This window comes from Agelaius tricolor, unplaced genomic scaffold, assembly GCF_023055355.1.
Source record: "Agelaius tricolor isolate 1412-34295 unplaced genomic scaffold, bAgeTri1.0.p SCAF_9, whole genome shotgun sequence".
NCBI classification, from domain to species: Eukaryota; Metazoa; Chordata; class Aves; order Passeriformes; family Icteridae; genus Agelaius; species Agelaius tricolor.
The window spans coordinates 26,286,881-26,308,959 of record NW_027269269.1 but is presented as its reverse complement, the minus strand read 5'-3'; positions in this window follow the sequence as shown (position 1 = coordinate 26,308,959).

The following is a 22,079-nucleotide window of genomic DNA, read 5'->3' as shown; positions in this document are numbered from 1 at the left end:
AATTGGTTGAGTGATTCTGTAGCTGAGTTTTGCTTAGTGCAGAGAACTGAGATGCAACTCTGGGTCCTGAAGTTTGTGTTGACTGTTGTTCCCACTGTAGGAGCACCCCCCAGTTCCTGACAGGGGCTGTAAGGTATCACATGCCAGGTGAAGAGATGTCCACTGTAGTTAAACACTGCAGTACCTCTGGTGAATTGCCTGGGCCGGTTCTAATAAAGATGATGCAGATATATGATGCAGCTGCAAAGTCTTCTCCAGATGAAGAGTCTCCCTGTTCCAAGAGACACTTGAAGTGGATATTTCTAGCCAGAGTAATAATACTGTTGATGCCTTGTGAAGGCTGACCTAGAACAGGGGCTAGACCAAGTTAAAGTAGGTATTAAAGAATAAAGTAGTATTAAAAGGCCTCTATGGATACACCTTGGGCAGTACAAGAGCCCAGCCAGGGCTACACCCAAGATGAACTTAAAATAGTCACAAAATGGATGATCAGTCACAAGGTCTCACACTTTTAAAGATTTGGTCCATTTGCATATTGGGGTTTAATTGTCCAATTACAGCTTTAGGTTATAAAGTCCCATCCTTCTTGTTTTCTCTCTTCAGTCCACCGCTGTTTATGCTCTTGGGCCTGAAACTTGTAACAGTTGTCCTTGGTCCCAAGCTTGGAAAGGAATTGTTTTGTCCACCTGCTCTGTGAAGAGATCTTACCAATACTTAATATAAAGTACTACAGAACTACACACCTAGGCAGCACAGAATCTGAAAAATATAAAAGCTAAAACTTAAGGCATCACTGTCATGGTGGGCAGTGGCTGCAGAAGTGGTGTGTGCAGTCACACAACATGAGCTCTGTTTGGTGGCTGCGATGCTACAGCTCAGTGACAGCATTTCAGTGCAGCACAAAAGATGCTCTCGTGCTTCTACACTGCACTAGTGAGGGCCGCAACTGTGGATGTGGTGGGCAGAACATGCATGGGGAGAAACAAGGGCCACCTTTTTATTTTTGTTGTTTTGTGGGGCAGGCCATATGTTGTGCATGCTGACATGGCCCCTTCAAGTTGCTAATCTGGGCAATAAGAGGGTTACATGTTTGGTGTTGTTTGGGTGGCAGGCACTGTTCTGTGTGCTGGACCTCCACAAAGGACAAGAGAAAATCAAACAGAAATGCTGTTGTTGTTGACACAGCACAAGGCAGAACTGTATCTTTGCTTTAGTTCTTCATGTTGTCTCCCATGGCTTTTTTCCCTTTCATTGTTTTCAGGGCAGGGAGATCTTCACTTTATCTGTGGAGTGACCTTCCCATTCCCTGCCTGCAGCACTGGAAAGAGATTAGCTCAAATGAGAGAACACAGAAGAAACCTGCTGGAGCCAGTATAGGAAAGTCTGACAGGAGGAGTGAGCAGCAAGGTGTCTGAGCACAGCCGGGCAGTCTCTAGGGGACACAGACACAGGGTGGTTTCAGACCCTGGTGCCACTGTTCCAGTGGGGAATTGCAACCACTTTCATTAGCAGCTAGCTTTAGCATTTCCCCAGAGCAGCAGGAGAGGGGGAGATGAGAAGTCCCTGGAGAGGAGAGGGAAGCTGGGAAAAAGGAGCAATGAACATAAACTGGAGTAGATTTTCTAAAGAAGGTACTGCACACCTGGAGATCTTCCAGGAGGGCATCAAGAAAAAAATTGGAGTGGTTGCAATTAACCCAAAGAAAAGCTGATGGGGAAAGATTTTCTTGTTCCAAATATCAAGAGTTCCCAAGTCTGCGAATCTTCATGTGCTTACAGCATGGTTGCCTTTAGGCTGTGAGGTCTGCTGTGGGCTACGAGCAAATTCCCTCACTTGGTATCCTCATTTGAAGTGCAGTGCCTGAGAAATTGCTCAAGGCCCACCCTGATTCAGTATCAGGTTGAGGTGAAAAGTACAGCTGGAGGTTGGGGAAGCCAGCATGTTATGAACACATGCAATGAGAGACTGGCTTTGAGGACCAAGAACACACTTTCTGTGTACAGAGTGGGTTCTAGGCTTGCAGAATATAACAGCAGGTGTGGGGAGGAGGAATTGGATCATGCTGGGTAAGCAGACAAAGAGGGATTTCAGGCAGAATGGGCAGGATGTGACTAGACTTCTCTCTGCAGCCAAATATTGTCTTCCTATGGCTGGACATAGCTTGCATAGAAATGGCTATTCCCTGGGCCCTAGCTAATACAGTAAGGATTAATGCATTGCATAGTGGCAATAAATTTTGTGTGTGTGACAGAGGAGTGGGCCGGAAATGTTTGCTGAGGAGAAGCTGCTGTCAGCATTGTGCCTTTTATTAGCCTGTACTTTTCTTCCTTCCCTCTAATGAAATGCCCATTGACATTTATGGTCTTGTCACCTGGTGAGAAAGCCATTGTCACCTCCACTGACACTTCTTCCATCACAGCGGGTCCCATTCTAGCTCTTCAAAGTAATTTTCATCTTCTTTTTCATGGAAAAACCTTTCCTGGATGGATTTACCTGCCCATTGAACTGGCAAAGATTACCTCAAGACAGCAGCAGAGTGGACCTCTATGGCTTTGCTGTCTGTGAACTGCACCTGCACTCTTCTAGGGACACTCGAGGAGCTTGTGTCATGGGCAGTCTGCAGTTTACACCCTGCAGCCTGTTGTAAAGCATCCAAACACACCCTGCTCTCCAGGACTCACTCTTCATTTTTCTCACTCCGGTCTTTGCCTTGTATATTTCAGGTAGCTCTTGGTCCCACTGGCTCTTTTATGGGGATGGCAGGTCTCAAAGACAAGCTTTGTTCACTTAAAGACCATCTCAGTGTCTCAACAAGGAAAGGACAATAATGGGAGCTCAACCCTCATTAGCCATCAGAAGCTCTACACTAGAGAGAGCCCTTAATGGTATCCAAGATGTGAAAAAAAGTTCTTAGTTTTCATGAGATACAGGATTAAGATGGCTAGGAACCTGTGCTTCAATAGTAGTAGAGTTTATGGTGCTATTTGTTTCACTGCAAAGCAATAGTTACTTTACTCTGAAGGTACACAGCTTCACTAACAAACAGCTACACATTCCTTTGTAACGCATCTTGGTCAGGCAAGGGTTTTTAAGATAAAAATTACCATACTACCTGTCAGTGTAAAGGTAAATAATTAGTCTTTGCTCAGTTGTCTTTGGTGTCTTTCATATTCTTTTTTGCTTGTTTATTTGTTTTGTTGAATTTGTTTGTTTGTTGGGTTTTTTGTAGCTGCAGAGGGAGGATCTTGGCTTTTTCTTAAAGGTTTTCTTCAGCATTATAAAACCTCTGAGCAGAACTGGTCACCTACTTCCACAGCTGGTAGGGTGAGATCACAGAAGTCTTCCACCATCTTTTAGAGGAATTCCTAGGTTGCTGGTAGGAGTCTATGAGGAAAGAAGAAGGCTTGATGCCAGTACCATCCCCTCCTGCATGTGCACCTCTAACCATCAAATTTTCACAGTCATGGGGGGAGATGTTTGATTTTTAGGTCCAAGTGTGCTTCCCAGGCAGCTGTTTCCTACCTCCTCAGAGACACACAGCGAGCTTGAAGGAAGACTGGTTCTGGTCTTCAGGCTGCCAGCTGGACCTCTGTGGTATGGTGTTGGCATCTGGACAAAGTACAACTCCTGTGTGTTCTCTTCTGATGGTTAATTTCTGAGTATGGAAAAAACAGGAAGAACAACTAAATCTGGAGGTGCGCAGGTCTTACTACATCACATGGGAACTGAAATAAAAAAATCTTTACTCCTTCATATCACAGAATCACAGACTGGGTGGGTTGCAAGGAACCACAGTGGGTCATCTGCTCCAACCTCCCTTCTCAATCAGGGTCATCCCAGAGAACATGACACAGGAGTGTGTCTAGATGGTCTGGAGTATCTCCAGTGAGGGAGACACCACAGCATCTCTGGGCAATCTGTTCCAGTGCTTGGTCACCTGCACAGTAAAGAAGTTGTTCCTCATGTTCAGGTGGAGCTTTCTGTGCATCAGTTTCTGCCCGTTGTCTCTTGTCCCATTGCTCAGCACCACTGAGCAGAGCCTGGCTCCATCCCCCGGCACCCTCCCTTCAGATACTGACAGACATTGGTGAGATCCCCTCTCAGTCATCTCTTCTGGAGGCTGAACAGGCCCAGCTCCCTCAGCCTTTCCTAAGAGGGATGCTCCAGTCCCTTAATCATCTTTGTCATTCTGCTACCCTGGCTCCAGGAGCTCCATATCCCTGCTGGACTGAGGAGCCCTGAACTGCACACAGCAGATGTGCCTCACCAGGGCTGACAGAGGGGCAGGATCACCTCCCTTGACCTGCTGACAATGCTCTTGCTAATACACCCCAAGATCCCATTGGCCTTCTTGTCCCTCGGAGCACTGCTGGCTCACAGACAGCTTGCTGTCCACCAGGACCCCCAGGTCCTTCTCCACAGAGCTCTTTCCAGCAGGTCAGCCCCCAGCCTGTGCTGGTGCCGGGGGTTATTCTTCCAAATGCGCAGGACTGTGCACTTGCTGAATTTCAGGAGGTTCCTCTCTGCTCATCTCTCCACCATGTCGAGGTCCTTCTGAAGGACTGCAGAGCCTTCTGGGGTATCAGCCATTGCTCCCAGCTTTGTGTCGTCAATGCACTTGCTGAGGAGGCATCTGCTCCTTCACCCAAGCCACGGATGAAAAGTAAAACACAACTCTTGAGTTAAATAATATCACTCCCTGCATCAAAGGTGAGAACTTTCCTGTGAATTAAAAGGCATAATATGCAAGAGAGTTGCTTCATCTTGTTTCAGTAAATAACATGAATATACTACACTTATGAAAACTGCCCTTTATTGATTTAATCTTCCAGCAGATAGCTTTTTATGTTGTGGCTAAAACTATTTGCTGGAAAAGACTGTTCCTCCTCACTATCCTGAATCTGGCTTGAAGAGTGGCCTATTCACTCACATCTTCCTTAGGCCAGTTAAAAGGAGAATAATTTAATCATTTTTTTCCAGTAACTCAGGCATTTTCCCCTCTCTGAACCTGTGTCTTATAACAGCTGAACCATAGGTCATCATTATTTTTCTTATAGCCCTTTCTAGGTATAACACTGCCTGTATCCCCTTTGACAACACCTTCTTTTCCTCCTCTTTCTCTCTTTTATTATTTCATAACCTACTGTCTGGTCTAGACATAAAATCCTAGGAGACACATATTGTTTATTTACTCTACAGAATTTTTTACTCTCAGCTCTTTTGATAAATCCTATCCAAGTAAATAAAAATTAATCTGTAAAAAGGTTGTTTAAAAATAGTGCCGTCAAAGTCTTCTCTAGGGTCAATAGCAGCAAAACTTGTGAGATAGTACAATTAAAAAAGGTTACTGAAAGACCATCCTTGAATGTTTGCTCCTGGGCTCTCTGAAGGACTTCCACAAAACTTGCTGTTTGTCCATCTGATGCTAGGAGAAAAGCAGGCAGCGAATGGCTGAATTTACTTGAAGAATAGTTGGAAATTCCTCAGAACTGGGACAACAATGGACAGTTGCTAGCAGTGGCACTTTAAAACTTATCCTTTTGAAGTTCAAGGCATAACTCCCATTGCACAAAATGTTACCCATACTATACAGCCAGGCCACGGGTAAAATACCATATTCCCTACAATACCACTTTATACAAAGGTCATTTGGTTTTGTGTTTGGTTGGGGGTTTTTGTTTTGTTTGTTTTTGTTTTTTAATATATCTTTACAGTCAAACAATAAAGGCTTTATTTTACTTTTACAGGATTAAGTAATTTCTTCACTCACAAACTTACAGTTTAAGGGACAGAAGGGAATAACATACTATCATCTAATCTGACGCATGCCAGAGACATTTATCCAGCTGTTTCAGTAATGAATCCAATAACTTGTGTGTGCTTAAAATAATGCATCATCCAGTAAGGCATCTGATCTTGATTTGAAAATTTAAAAATGTGCCAAAGTCAGCCTACTTTTGTACTCCATTCTTAGATTTGTTAAAAAAACCCAAACAGGTCCCATTTCTTGACTGAATTTGTCTGTGTCTAGCTTAATGTTAGGATTTGTTGTTTTCCTTTTCTCTGCCATACTAAAGACCCCATAAGCAATGGACAATTCTCTTGAGGTGTTTACAAATAAGTTAGTCACCTCTTGGTCCCCCCCTTGATAAGGTGAGGAGATTGAGCTATCTATACATTAGTCTCATCTTTGAGATGTGTGAGCTGCCCTTTGTCATGTTCTATTCTGAGTCCAGTTTTCACCCCATGGCTGTGTACAGAACCAACTGAGCAACACAGCGCCCCTGTGCTTTGCTGATGCCATTTTTGGTGCCAGTGCTTTCCCCAGCTGGGACAGAGCCTCCTCTCTTACCCATAAGATGTGATCTCTGGAGCTGTTTAACTTTGGCTTGTGTTCACAGCTTTTTTTGGGAATTCCGTCATATAACTGAGCCCAGCAATCTCTGTATGTTCCTATTTCCTTATGTGAACAATCTGCAACTTTTTCTTAGAGGAGGATTCTACACAGCAGCAAGTTCTGGAAAGCTCTTTGATTCAGCTATAAATTTGAAGAGATTTCTTTTCTTTTTTTGAAACCTCAAACTTTGAAAACAGCTGTTGTCTCCATTTGAAAGAACACAGCATAAATAAGCCATTTATGAAACTGCATAAGTGTGGGAAATTGAATAATGTTTCCAGACTTTAAGAAACAGACCTTTGGACTAGGATTGGTGTGAAGTTCTTTGAGGGATGAGAAGCTTGTTTATTTTGTTTAGACCAAAATCAGTTCAAAAATAGTGCTATCATTTTACCCAGTGTAAGAGGATGTTCCCACAGTAGCCTTCCTCTGTATTGCAACTGAAGACTACTTTAGGCTGATCATGGATTCTGTTCCATTTGGAGGACTTTCACGTGCTTTAATTTACTGAGATCTTTGAAACCGTCTCCTCTTTGCAAGTCCTACTCTGCAATCTCCTCCTTCCGTGATTCACCTCATAGGAATTCCTGAATAAGTTTTGTCTTCAGTTTTACCAATAAGTGATGCTCTTTGTGATCCCCTGTGGAGCTGTGAAGCTCAGGGTAGGTATTTGCTAGAGAAATACAGGAGCAAAGGATATTGGGAAGAGGGCTAAAGCAACTCAGACGTGATGCATTTGTTATTATGGGGCTGTAGGAAAAGCCCTCTTTCCTTTACCCATCCCAATTTTCTTTTTCATTAGCCTCCTGACGCTAACCGCTGAATAACTTCTAAAGTAAACCACCCATAAATATTGCACGAGTCTCCAATACTAAAAGCTGATAAAGTTTATAGCACTTATAAAATAAATAGAAGGAAATGCTTTTCAGTTTCCTATTTATAGGTCTCAAGAGAGATCTCAGGTATGATTTATCACTTCAATTTTAACTGTATTAGTCTCCCTCTATCACATACACACAACTCTTTTCCTTGGTCATTCTTTTTTTCTCACACACAGCTGCTTCCTCTTTTCCCTGTAGACGTGCTCACACCCACACAGCCATTTGCCCTCCGCATCCTTTGCTAACAGGCAGGAGACTGTGCTCTTTTAGAGAGTATTGAGTGCCATCAGTTTTCACCAGAGTCAGCAGGCGTCGAGAGTTCTCAGCATTTAGTGAGGGGCTCTCAACCACACGTAATTCAAAGGAAAAAGCTACTTTTTTTCAAGTGAACGTGGCACGCGGCCAAAGAAGGATTAAAAAAGAGGGAGGCAACATTTGGACGTGGGTGGATCATTAAAGCACAGAGAGTATAGTTAACATAGGGTATGTTTCTTTTTAGGGCATTTCTATATGCTTTCCAAGTGTTAATGGTTCTAAGCATGCAGCATTCATCCTCAATTGCCAGCACATTGCACTTGAGCAGATAAATGGACTGTGGCTAATAACACCCTTTTTCTTGGAGGAAATGAACATCACTCCTTCTGTTTTATAAAAGTAGAGGCACACTTCTGGCCACGTACTGTGAGTCTGAATTAGCATATTATTTCAGTGCAAAGGTGCACTTCTGAAGTAAACATACTCGTTGTCTCCATTTAGTTTATTTTCCCATTTAAATGGAAACTTGTTCCAGAAATATATCTGCTAACAGGCATTCAACCCATGGAGCCAGACTACAGCTAAACCAACTTAAACTCCCAAAAACATGTAAATGTGGACATCAGCTTGTCAGTGCCAGCTGTTTTGCTTTAGAGTTCCATTCCTATTACACTGCAGCACTAGCTAATGTGTCAAGCCACATCACTACCACAGCATTTGACACCACTGCATCCTAACTTCATTTTCCTGTTCTGGTTCTACATTAAAAACCAAGCAAACAAGAATGTCTTTCATGACTGTGATTGAAATAAATACATTTATGTTTGAAATTCCCCACAGACTTCACTTTCAAGGTTTTTCATCCCAAAACCTTAAATTGATACTGGAATATGAAGAACAGTAAAAAAGAGACCACAAAAGCCAGAAGTCCTCAAAACTAAAGTCTAATTTACTCCAAGGAAATAAAGGTATTAAAACTGCTGCTTCTGATTCTGCTTATGTTGAGCTTTCCATCTTATCACAGAAGGGAAACTGAAGTTTAGATGATATGAACCTGCTTGCTGCAAGAACTCATGTTGAATGGATAGGTGAGGGGTACAGGTAATGGAAGAAAAGTTCAACATAGGAGAAAAAAGAAATGACAGCTGAAAATATCTGCATGCAGTGAAAGGAGAATTCTTTAAAAGCAAATGCTTCTCTTACTAAAAAAAAAATCCAAGAAAACTGATGTGGGGTGAAGAGTACTGTATAGACGTACAGAATTCTTCCTCCAGGGTGTCAAGAAGTGGCATTTCTGTTTGAAATTTGCAAAGCCCTTCTTACAATTTCTTCATATATTCTCTGATATCTGTCTCTGCACATGAAAGGCCACTGAGAAAATGTTACTTTCAGTGAATTATGCTCAATTGTTTGGCTGAGGCTCTGCCTCGCTGATCCTCCTTGTTACAAAATATTGCCTTGTCAGCACTGGCATTCTAGAGGGCCTGTCCAATTCCTCTCCAGTTTCTATTTCTCTGGCTGAGGCTTTGCTGTTCTTGATGCAGGAGCTTTCACCTCTACAACATCTGATCAAACCATTGTCCTTTTGTTATTCAGTCTGTTAGGTAGCACAAACAGATCTTTCACTATTTACTGCTTTACTGCTATACCCCACTGACCATGCTGTTGTCTCATATTGACAGCAACCACAGCTGCACTTTTCCACCTGCTCAGGAAAAAAACACCTAGTCAATTAGTATTAACTCTATTCCTTTCCAGTTCAAAGCTTACCCAATCTCTGTGGTCACGGAAAACCACTTCTGGACACAAAAAGTAGTATTCTGGTTTAGTTCATGATTTATTATATCTGACAAAATTGACCTGCTGATATAATACTGGGATCTATCTATTCATTATCTTCAGGAAATACTGAAACTGTAAGAAGAGAACTATAACTTCAAATGACTTATAATTCCACCATTTAACCCCACTGTTGTCATCTTGAGACCGTCAAGCACAAGGTTTGTTTCAGCGGAGCTCAGCCACCTAAAACCCAGACATGTAAGTGTGAAGTCAGAGCCCCTCTACAATCAGTGGGGAGACACAAGTGGCTACATATGATGTTGCTTCCATCTACTAGAGACACCTCTTAGGATGAGATGAATGCTTCCTAGGTTAGGAAATTCATTTATCCATGTGGCCTGTATTGTCAATAAAATGAGAGGGTTCCTTCAGAGGGGTGATTGAAAGACAGATTTTGCTGCTTTGTGATGCAGGAAGATGCTGGAGAATGCACAGAGAAGGCCAGTCTGTAGTCACATGTCTGGCATGCAGCTACCTCTCCATGCAAATGCTTCTCTTTCTTAAAGGTACCACTGAAAGTCAGAAGGGTGATGTCTTTTGGTTGTCATCCAGCCCTAGTGAATAAGTTATTGAGGATTTTCATAGCAATAAGGGAATTCCTGAGCTTCTTACACAGTAGCTGCCCCACAATTCTTCCTTGTCAACCTTTTCAACATGTGTCACCCCCCATCTTTACAATGCCTTTTTGCTGTGCATATTTCCTGTGGCTGCAAAGAGGTTAATGAACAAGCCACCCACCACAGTCTGCTTAGGATAACAACAGATTTAGGTGCTGAACTGCCTGGCAGATACTGCAAGGCCAAGTGCCAGAGAATACAGGAGCAAAGCAGAAGAAGTGCCTGGTCACTGAGGGAAATGAACAAGGCCTGGAGATAGTGAGGGGAAGCAACCTGACCAACAGTCATCAAAAACCAGGTGGATTTATTGGCCTGCCAAGAAGCAGCTCGGTGAAAGCAATATGTAAAATGTAAATGTCAGTGAGCAACATGAGCTATGGAGCTCTGTGAATAGCCTCTAAAGACCAAGCCTGATGTGCCAAAGCCTTTATTTGCAGAAATCAGTTCTCTCACCTGTCACTGACTAGAGAGGATGGACTGAGCTTTCCAAGTGCAGAAAATGACATGGTTCCTCTCAAACCATTTAATTCTGTGTATCCTTAGGGTAAATCGTGCCTCTCGATGAGTGTAGCATGGGTCACAAAGAACCACAAGCACTATAGAAGAGCCCAGTCACGGTCCTTTGGTCCTGCAGAGAAGATTGATAAGGATCAAAACAAACAGAATTTTTCTTCCTGAAGCCTGAAAAATTTTGAACAAGATACCAAGCACCAATGTAGGGCTTAAATCCTCTCTGGTTCCTCTCCTGGAAGAATGGGTTTTTGCAAGCTCAGTAGTATTCCTTTATCACACTTGCTCCAAAAGCTGAAAGATTCCCTTGCTCTGACAAATAGATAGGAACAGCAGGCCAGTGAGCCCTGTATTTTCCTTACTGTGCCTCAGCTCAGGACTGGCAGAGAAGAAATATCAGCATGGAGACTGCTCCACGCTCCATTCAGCTGTGAGCCTCTCCACTGAGACTACCAATGAGAGTGAGTGTAGCGAGCTCCAAAGAGCTGTGGTTTTAGTGGTATGGGCACCTGTCCACTAGGAAGTGTGCTGAAACCTCCAACGCATTTCACAGGTTCCACCAGAGACCCATCAAACACTAATAACATTCAATCACTGCTAACCAAGGCTTGGAACCTTTTTTGGACCAAACGCTTGGAAGTGAAATACTGCCTATCCCACCACCCACCCCTGCCATAAGTCAATTATACATTGCAGTATTTGAAACCAATAAAACAGAGCTTCTTACTACAAGTCATGGCTTTCTTTGGAAGGTATTGCAACCACAGTTGAGTTTGGAAACTCCGCACATAATTTATTTTATTTTCTTTAATGACTCTATCCATATATATCTTGTTACCGACCTTTTTATCCAAAATGTTGCTAATTTTTTTTTAAATTGCAAAGAATATTTTGTTTCCTTGTTCCAGTTTGGCAATGAACTATATAATCTTGTTCCTTATTTAGATGCATTTGCTCAGACAGCTTTCATACTGCCCACAATTAGAATCCACCCTAATTCAAACACCACCACTTATCACATTCCAACCCACTCAATACAGTGCAGTGGCAGAGACATCGAGGCATCTGTTGAGAGGACCTAATGCCAGAGTCTGAGCTGTGGTTTGGTGCCATAAAGAGACCTGCACCAGCTCTAAGGGTGTCCAGTTTCTTCAGGGGGCAGTCAAATGCCACCAGATGCAGATTTATTATATATGACCCATGAATCAGCAGGGATTTGTAGTGATATGGCCTAATCCAAAGTTAGTTTTGCATGGGGACAACCTGCTGCTGGGTTCAGCTGGCTTTGAAACAGGTCCTTAGATAAATAAGGCAGATCTTGACTGGAGCATAGGTAGCTCGGTACGGTGAATAACTTTATAACCCTGATGTTTCCCAGAGAGAAAACATCTGTCAGCACCCCATCAACTCCAGGAACAAGGAAAATTTCAAGACAAAATATGAAAACTGTTGTTTTAGTTCCAGCTGCATTTACCAGATGAGGTATATCTACAATTTCAATGCTTCAGTGGAAAAGAACAACAGTCTTTAAAAGTGAACAAAAGCAAAACTAAGAATGGCAAATTTTTAATTATAAGAGGAAAGGGATGAAAGGTGAGGTGATAATTAAGTAAAAAACAGTATCATGTGTGAAAGTACACTAAATAAAAAGACATTCTACCTCTGTCCTACAGAGGTTTAAAACAAACAAACAAACAAACACCCAAACACAAACAAACACACAAACAAAATCAAGGAAAGCCATTTAGTAATTATAAGAAAATACAGTGCTTGAGGGACAGGGAATTGTTTCTCTGTGGCAAGATGGGGACCAATTCCCAGCCCAGGCTCTTCAGTCCTTTTCCTTTTTCTTGACCCTCTCGCCTCCCTTCCCCCTCACCTCCCCCTTCGCCAGCTGCGGCCTGCCATCCCTCTGCTGCTGCTCTCCCCTCATCCTTCGCTGTCTTTTTGACTTTTCGCAGTTCCCTAGCAACAGCTGTTTGCAGCTGACAGGAAGAGCTGTGGACATTTTGCAGGCAGAGGGATGGGCAGGGCTTGGCCTCAGCTCATGGGTGATGGCTGACCCCAGGAGCAGGGGACACGCAGCAGCCACAGGGCAACTATTTCTGCACCAATCTCTGGTTACAACTTGAAACAGGGGGACATCACTTAATTCTTAAGCTTCAATTGTTCTTCTTACTGGTTAACAAAAGGTTACTCATTCTGCTTCACTGGAAACACTTATTTGCCCTTGCCAAACACTGGACTTGACACAATGGAAAAGCCTGTCAGACATCATCAGTGTGGCAATCCCATGGTAGGGTTGTATGTATTCAAACATGGTACAGGCATCCCCATTCCTCTCATTAAAAACAACAGCTCTGATTTCCATATGCTGGGTGCTGCCCTGACAGCCCTGCTGTCCAGCCCACCTTGCTGCTGGAGGCTGTTAGCTCTGGAGCAGCCCTGGAAAATGTGTGCTAGAGCTCAGCTCTGCATGTGTTAGCCAGAGCCACCATGGGCTGTGTGTGGGGACAGCCAAGCACCCGGACACGTATCCCCTCCACTGACTCGGCTTCTGCAACAGCAAGGCTCTGTCACAGGGGAGGATGGGCAGCTGAGGGCAGCAGCATCACTGCAGTACTTACTGGAGCTCAGCTAAAAGAGTGCTACCCTATCATTATTATCGATGATGTTGTTACTATTATTATAGCTATTGTTGTTGTAATCCTCTTTTAATTTGCCCCACAGAAATCAAACTAGTGTTACTTTACATAGCAGCCATTCCCTCACCACTCGTGAACATCTCCTGTAAGAAATGCTGGAGGTACTCTGGAAAGTATAATCCAAGTTTTTAAAACACTTGATAAGGGCTTTTGAAAACTGGACTCCAAGTCATTACACTGCTATAATTTAGTTACTCTGAAATGGACAAGTACACCAGCTGAATTTGTAAGGTGGGCACATATATCAACTTATAATGTCCAGTGATCAAGGCATCTGAAAGATCATGCAAAGTAGTTATTTCAGTTTAAAACAGAAGAAGAAAAGAGACAAGGTTTCCTCCATTTACCCAACAAGTGGCAATGTTTTTTAGCATGCAGCCGTGGATGTTTGAATTCTGTGATAGTGCCTTGATCACAAGTATTTTTCCTCCTGATTATTTCCACGCTTCTTAACTATCATGTTGAATAAAGGTGCAGAACTGTCTTGCATGATGGAAATTATATGTCTGGCTGTTATGAATCTAACCTCATTCTCAGCCTTGTCTTCTTCCAGAGTGGTGTTTTGTCTGTGCCTTGCTCATCCCCAGATGGGCAGGGGCTTGTGAACCCTGCCAGCAGGACAACCTTATGCATGAGACACACCAGTTACCCCTCCTGCCACCACCTGGCACAGCGTCCACATCTCTTATTTTCCCTGTTCAGCACTCCTCGCAGTGTCCCTCTCTGACATCCCATGTGTCTGCCAGCAAGCTCTGTCCAGGGCTCGAGGTCCCATGGCAGGAGGGAGGCTGCAGACCCCACAGCTGCTATGTGGGGAAGGTATGTGACTTCCAGTGCCCATGCGTGTTTTGGATAGGAGCAGACCTGCCCCTGACCATCCCCAATTGACTTGGCATACTACAGTAACTTAGACTGCTCTAAGGTATGCAGCAGTATTAAGACAAAGCTTCATCAAGGATAACCAGGTGCCTTTTCTTTCCTAGATGGAGAGGCTCAGTCTGCACACTGCCTTTGTTGTCCTCTACATCAAGAGCAATCATCATTTGCACTTGTACTCCCTTCTCCTTTCTCTACCATTTCTGCCTTCCTAGCTCTGCCCCTGTGCCTCCATTTCTATGACAGCAGTCTCTGCTGCCCGGAGGAGCTGTTTTGAAGAGTGAGATAAGATACAGATGGGTAATAGATGGGATGGAGGACGTATGTGTAGGCAGAAGGCTGCTCAGGTAGAGAGAAGGGATTGGGGGGTTTAGGGAAGGTAGTAAACTGCAAATGGAGCCTTACTGCAGGGAGTAAGAAAGGAATAAAGGGCATCAGGGGAGAAATGGTAAGGGAAGTGGAGGAAAGGTGACAGACCCTATTACCTATCTGTCATCTCCTATAAATCTGAAAATCTCACTGCCAACCCCTCTTGTTCACACACCTCCTGAAATCTACTATCCTTTCCATCAGGCTGATGACACCCAAAGTGCCACTGATCCTTCTCACCTTCCCACTTTTCAGCCTTTCTTGCCTTTTTCCATTGCTGCAGAAAATCACTTTTCTTACCCAAAATGTGCTGGCAGCAGAAAAATTCTCTGAGGCTGAAAAACCTTGAGGTGCTGGGGTTGTGACCTGATGTTTGGGAGCTTACCTCCCAGCTTTTTTTTTTCTTGTTTTTTTTGTTTTTTTTTTACACCAGCCTCACAGGAGCTGAGCTGTGCCTGCTCTGGCACCTCTGCAAACAGCATCTCCCTCTGTGGTCCTATCACCAGCCATAGCTGAGGCCTGTCTGTTGGGGTGAAAGCAAGCCCATGTCCTATGGCCATGCATTTTTTGATTTTTTGCCTTCTTTTTTTTCTTCTGGTCCCTGTTCTTCTGTAAATCTCTACTCTTTTTGTTCTTTAAGCTTTTTTTTTTTTTTGGCAATATTCGGGTTTTGTCTTATCTCTAGTCCTAAACTTGTCTCTCTGTAAATCACCCTGGCTTAGTAGCAGACTAGTTAAGACTAAGTGCCCTCACTAGACTTGAAATGAGATTAGTGGTAGAGGACAGGAGTTTGCACTTCCCAGGTAACATTTTATGCTACACATTGTCTCAGGTAGAAAACACTGCTTTATTTATACAAGCTCATATTTTATAGCTTCTCTCCCAAGTCAGAGGGAAAACTACTTTTGTTTCAAAAGAATTTCTTACATTCTTAGAACTTGAATATGCCATTTGGGCCACATAAATGTATGTTGGCCAGATGTTTAATATCCTTGTTTCAATGTGTTTTGCTGACAATAAAAGAATAATGAATGTTCCTTCTGGACAGCTTGATGTAGATTAGGATTCAACAAATGCATTTTGATTTTTGAGAATGCAGAAACAGCAGACACGAAAAAATGAATGAAATGTAAATTCTGTTCTTATTTTTCCTCTGTGAGCTTCATATTTTATCCATAGATTTGAGTACAACATGCATTATGAGTTGACCAGCCATATATTGTAAAAACAAGGCAAATATACACCTCAAGCCCAGTCACAATGAATGCCACACAAATCACCCCATATAATGGGTTTAAGGAATCTGCCCCTCTTAGCTATACTCAGTGGATATCTTCAGCTGCCTTCCAGCAAGGCTGAATTTGGTGAAGTAAGTGACAATCTCAAGTGTTTATGTGTTCCACCTATTGAAAAGATGAGTGTTAAAAAACCACTGACACTACAAGGGATCAAATTTTGCTGTAATTTATATAACTTAAAATTGTCCAGGAGTTACTGGGTGTGTGTTGGTGTACCTGAGAGCAGCATTAAGCCTACGATTTATGGAAGCAGTTTAGTACAGTGATAAGCCTATCAGAGATTAACACATACACACAGAGTTTCTGCATTTTGTAAACTGCCATCAATCCCCCGTACTGCCACCAGAGCAGATAATATCTTCTTGTCTGCAATAAAATACACTCTTTCTAAATCTGGTACCAGAGATATTTATTCCTTACACAGCTCAACCATATGAATAAAGAAGTCAGAATGACTAGATCAAGTCCAACACAAATCTGTTAGTACGCAGCGTATTTTATATCATATGGCGTTACTCAAGTTCCATGGTCATGGAAGACAACATATTGGGAAGTTGGAATGTGAAATCCTGGTTCTGCTAAAATCATGGTGGTCTACTCATGTCACTGCTTCCAACAGAATTTGTGTCTGGGCAGGCCTCAGTTGTATCAGTGCTGGTATCTTTTTACAGAGAATGGACTACAGATGAAACTGGAAGGTGAATATCGGTGTATTTGAAATGTATTGTGCAGCTAGGGCTGGTCCCTAATGGTGTATTATCCTCTGACTATTCACCTCCTTCAGTCCTTAATGGCATTGCAAAAGGGAAGAAAATGGTCACAGTAATGCAGAGCAATAACCACCACCAAAAGCTGAGCTGTTGTCCTGTGTCAGATAGCACTGCTTTTCCCCAGAGGAAAGGGCACTTAGCTATAAAATCAGGAAGCACTTTTAAATAAAATAGAAAAAAAATAGTGTTCTGAGGTAGGGCTTAAAATGAGCCTGGGACTGGACCAGCTGGCATGATATGAGGTTTGTGTGGCATCATTTGGGAGTTGAGAGATGTGAACTGGTTTTTTAGCAATTCAAATGGGACCAACTTTTCCTCAACTTGTGCTCCCTCTCTGTTCTGCTGTGCCTCTTGTTCTGTTTATCTTCTTTTTTGGCAACTAGTTCTTCTGAAGAATAACTCCTCTATTTTTTTAATAAGACACTGCAGTATACATTATAATAAAGACCTGATCTCTGGCTCAACACAAAGATCATCCAGCAAATTATATAAAGGATAAATGAGTGAAGACGGAAGTCCCATCTCTGGAATGAGATATAAGGATCCAGTGTCATTAAAAGCTGATGTCACTAAAAGTCTCTTTAGGAAAAACCTCTATTTTCTGAAGGTGTGGTTTCTCTGTGTGAAAGCACATAAACCTTGAAGATTCTAGTCACATCCTGCATTATGTATGATTATGTAAAATCAGAAAGAGCAGAGGCATCCATTCTGTGTAGCTTGAGTCCTCTCTCTAACAGTTGCCAACAGTGGTACCTTGCTAAGAGCAGAGAACAAGGCCAGCATATAGCAACTTCTCCCCTGTATATTCTTCCAGTCTCCAGCAAGTTTTGGCTTAAGAACTCCCTGTACAATACAGCAGCAGAGCTGCATCAGGTAGCTTCTGATGTTTGCTTCTTCCAGGATTGTACTGGATTAGTTCTGAAACTCACGTGAAGTTCCAGCACGCATTGAATCCTGAGAAAAGGTACTCCAGAGCTTAACTGTGCATTACATAAAGGAGCTGTTTCTTCACTCTGCTTTGAACCTGCCACCTGCCTGCCTTGAACATGTGCTGTGTGATTCCAACACAGTGTTTCTGGGCTCTCCTGCAAGCTGAGGCAGAGGAAATTGTGTTTGCAGACTCAGCAGTATTAGGTAGCACACAGCAGCATCAGAAAGCCACACAGGAGATGTTGTTATTTTCATACCACTCCTCTTGGGCTTACAAGAACCCAAAGACTCCTGGTCTTCTGGTCCACCTCACTGATTGGATCTGGCTTTCTGGGTTTTGTGGATGGATATAAATGATGGCAAGCCTTCCTGGCAAAATGAATGGTCTGGCTATCCAAAAGGAATTTGAAGAGTCTGTTAGGATTTTCTTCCTTCCTCTGATTCACAGCCATGTTTCATTTCACCAGTAAAAAGCCCTGATGTGACACAGGAGGTTATTCAAGGCCATCCCATGGCAGTGCAGCTGAGTAAAAAGTATGGTTTACAACCCCACTAGCAGCTGAGCATGCTAAATACACAACACTCTTGCCAGCATGAAGAAAGCATGTGGCTCCAACAGCTATTTCACTGTAACGATGGAATAGATTTTCCAAGCTGTGCACAAAAATGTGCAGTACAACCTCCTTCCTCCCTCTGAATTGTTCTTCAATGGGTAAAGTAACACATGCACATTTAGAGCCATGTTAAAGCCCTTCTGATGTTATGATAAAGGCTGTTGGTATAAAACCCCGCACCCATTACATGCTTTTTCAGACACAAGTACTGCTTATTGCACAAGGGCAAATGCAAGCTTAGGTCTGCCAACACTGTGCCAGTCTTAAGAAGATGAGAGTCTTGGGTTGTGCCCTCCCATGTCCTCTCATGCTCCTTGCCCCACTACAGGCAGTCCCCTGCAGGGACAAAACATCAGGCAACGGAAATACCAGCAAAGACTGTGCACCCATCTAGCATTACACTCTTATTGGGCTTTGTTTTCTCTCCTAAAATGATCTCTGTTCCTCTCTGAGAGAAATGAGACCACTTCCCTTCTTCCTCCTGAACATCACAAAAAGGTGGAAAGCCTGCATGGTAGTAAAAAAGTTTTGTTAAAGCACACTAGAGGTTCTAGCTGTTCTGGAATATCTGGGAAAATGTGTGAATATAGAACCAAAAATGACATTCTACAGGTTTCAAATATCACACAGAATTGATGCACAGAGAGTTAATGAAAGAGGGTTGTGTATTTGATGGCTGAAATACTGCCAATCTCTCCCCTGCTACGAAACATGTTCATGATGCTAGACATAAAGTTCGGCGTTTCATTCCATCTCAACAGGGTTTTATGACTAAAGTGTTGAGGATAAGAAAAGACCAATTTGTAGTTTTATTGATCAGGCTAAAGGTCAGGGGCAGACGTGTAGGTCATGGTGCTTCCTCTGAACAGACACAGGACCAAGCGCCTCCCTTCTGAAAGCTTAAGAATGAGGCGGGGAGGGGGAATTTACACTGATGAAACATCTCAGCTGAGATGTCAATCATGACCAAATTGGACAGGCACGGAGATGGGAGCCTCACAACAACCACAGCTTTGCCCCCATGCCTGCATGCTCTGGCAGAGGGGCCTGTATATGTGTTTGCTGAGCTGCGATGTGGTATATGGGCAAACGCCAAGATGCCATTTAATATAATAAAGACATAATTCATGCTGACAAAGTTTATGAGATCAGGTTTCTCAGTCCTAGCTGAACCACATAAAGCATATACTGTCACTACAGGCATTTTGGCTGAAACAGTAGGGGCTTCTGCTTCATGGAGATAGCCTGGAATGTATTTGTCACCATGGCCCACTCTGGGCTGGCTGCAATAGTAGAATAACACAAAACTGCATTGATTCATTGTTGGGAATTTAGTTTAGACTTAAAATGCCATGAAATGAAATGGTTTCCACAGCAATGTCAGTTTTTCTCCCCTACTTACATTAATTTTGTCCTCATCTGCCCCTGTGAATCACTACTGAAAGTGAGACTTGGTCTCCGTAGTGTGTGCTGTTTCTGGTCTCTCTGTGTTATGATTGCAGTGTAAAGCTGCTTATGGCTGAGACTGTGCTTGCTGTGCACAGCTTTTATTAAAGATGGTTTAAGCTGACTTTTGTTCCAGATGCTTCTGAACCATGCCAAGAAGTTATCTTCATGCCACTGGAAGGTCCCACGCCTGTCCTCCCTGCTTACCCCACCAAGAGTAGCAATAGAAGGAGGCTTTCATACTTTCCTACCATTTAGGATAGATATATGCAGGCAAACATTATTGTAAGTGGCTTCATTTTGGTGTTGCTTTTCCTGACCTTATTTCTTCACCTGTAGTCTGTACAAAGAAAAAAATAGGTTTTGTTTTTTGGCAAATCCAATCTTAACGTAAAAAGAAGAAAGATTTCTAAGTAACAAGTGACAGGCTAATGCAGCTAAACTCTTTGAAGAGGAAACAGAGAGCTAAAACCTTCCCTTTTGCTTCTCTTCCCCACATTATGCTGAAGGTAAACTAAGACTGAAAATAGGCAATGCTACAAGTCCCTGAAGATGGTTTATCATTGCATGTTCAAAACATCTCTTAGGTGCTGGTCCCCTCATCCAGACTGTAGGATGGTTTGATTAGTATCTCACTACTTCACTAAATTTGCAATGAAGGAAATAATAGTGGTAATTTCTTGGTATCTGATCCAGTCTTGTGGCAGGGAAGGTAGATGACAGCTGTGTTTATGAACTACTATCCATTTGAGCCCTGTTTTCCCTGAATTTGGAATTAACAGAGCCAGATAAAGGCCCTGAGAAGTACAAACGTAGGAATTTAGGTGTGTCAGGAACTAAGATGGTCTAGCATACACACCTGCACATGCTGAATTGGAGAAAAGACCTATTTTCATTCACATTTTTTTAATTCCAGATCTCAAATTGTCTGATTTTTTCTCTGCCAGTATCATCTTCATCCTGTTGGGTTTTGTACTTCTGACAGAATCTGGCTTTATCATACATATAACTTTTAGAAATCCAATTCCTCACCCTTCTTTTCATGCTATTTTTCTCTCTTCTCCCTGTTGATCAGCTGAGTAATGAAGTTCCATCATGGGTTCTGGTGATTTTGAGACCTGAGTTCTCATGTCTTGAGGCAGACATTGGCATAGCTAGTTTGATACCTCCCTGCTACACAGCTTGGTGGCTTCTTGGTGCCTACTGCACTATTAGTCAGCTGGAGCTTCTTCTGGCCACAGTGATTTCATGACTGTGGTTGACTGCAAGAGTCATAAAAGCATGGATGTCTTGTCTAAGAGCTCATTCTAAAGGAAAAGTTGCAGTCATGTGATAACACAGAACCAAATAATAGCTACCTATACCTCAGTTGCAATCTTTATGCTTTAAACCTTAGCACTCATCTCCCCCTGATCCATACCTTTTCTCTGGACTGTGGAGCTGGAGAACTCACCTACACTTCCATAACAAGGATTGAACAGCCTAGGCTCTGTGTGTACTCAAATTATAGCCTCAGTTCTCCATTAGTGTGCATTTCTATCACCTTCACTACTTACATATTGAATGTCTGCTAAATAGGTTGTTCTAGGAAAGAAGAAGAAAGGGTCATATTTACTTAGTGTAATAAGAAAATAGAAGAGGAGCAGAAAATTGAGAGCTGCCAGAAAATCTACCCAGCATTTTGCAGCTGAGGGGGTTTGCATTTAAGAGCCAAGCTATTAGACCACATCAGATCTTCTAATTAGCCAACATCAGTCAGGGAGAGACATTTCTTGGGTGAAGCCAAACAGCAGCTACAGTGTCTGTGCTGTTTCATATCAGTGAGTAACCCATCAGTGTGAGGGTCTGGGAGGACAGTTTCAAAGAAGGAGATCCTACTGCAAGCTGTGCAGACTATGGAGGAGATGGGGTAAGAGACAGAGATCATTAGAGGAAAAACATGACGAAGGAAAGCTGGGGGGCAATGGGAATCAGTTTGATTTAGAAGTGCAGAGACAATAAAGTAGCCAGGCAAAATTTTAGTCTCAGAAGCATCTTATTGGTATGGAGAAAGGCTCCTTTTGATCTCTGATGTATAATTGCTGGTTAAGGACACACTGAACTATTACAGAGAAATTGGGCAGAAAGATTTCAGCAGCCATATAATGAGGAACATGAGATCAGGATGAGATTTGGGAAAGTTGAAGATGAAGGCAGAAGATAGTTTTGGAGCTAGAAGAAAAGAGCATTAGAAAAGAGAGTCAAATTTGAAATTGGGACCCTACTTTGATCTTATAGGCAGAATAGGTGTAATCTCTCAGAGCTGAAACTGGAGATAATGTTCTGCTTGTCAGGACAGTGCATTTGAGATAAGGTGAAAAAAAGAACAGGTTTCACTATGGACAGTTAGTGAACACAGATGAATTTCCTGTTTTCAACCTACTTTTAGGACATCCTTTGGCAAATGTTTCCAGCACAAGGCCAACTCTCCAGGCTGGCACACATATGAAAGCAAAGCCTGACCTGTTCCCACAGGATCTGCTGTCACCTGTGCATTTTACGAGGGCTTCTGGAGCCTTTCCCTACTCAT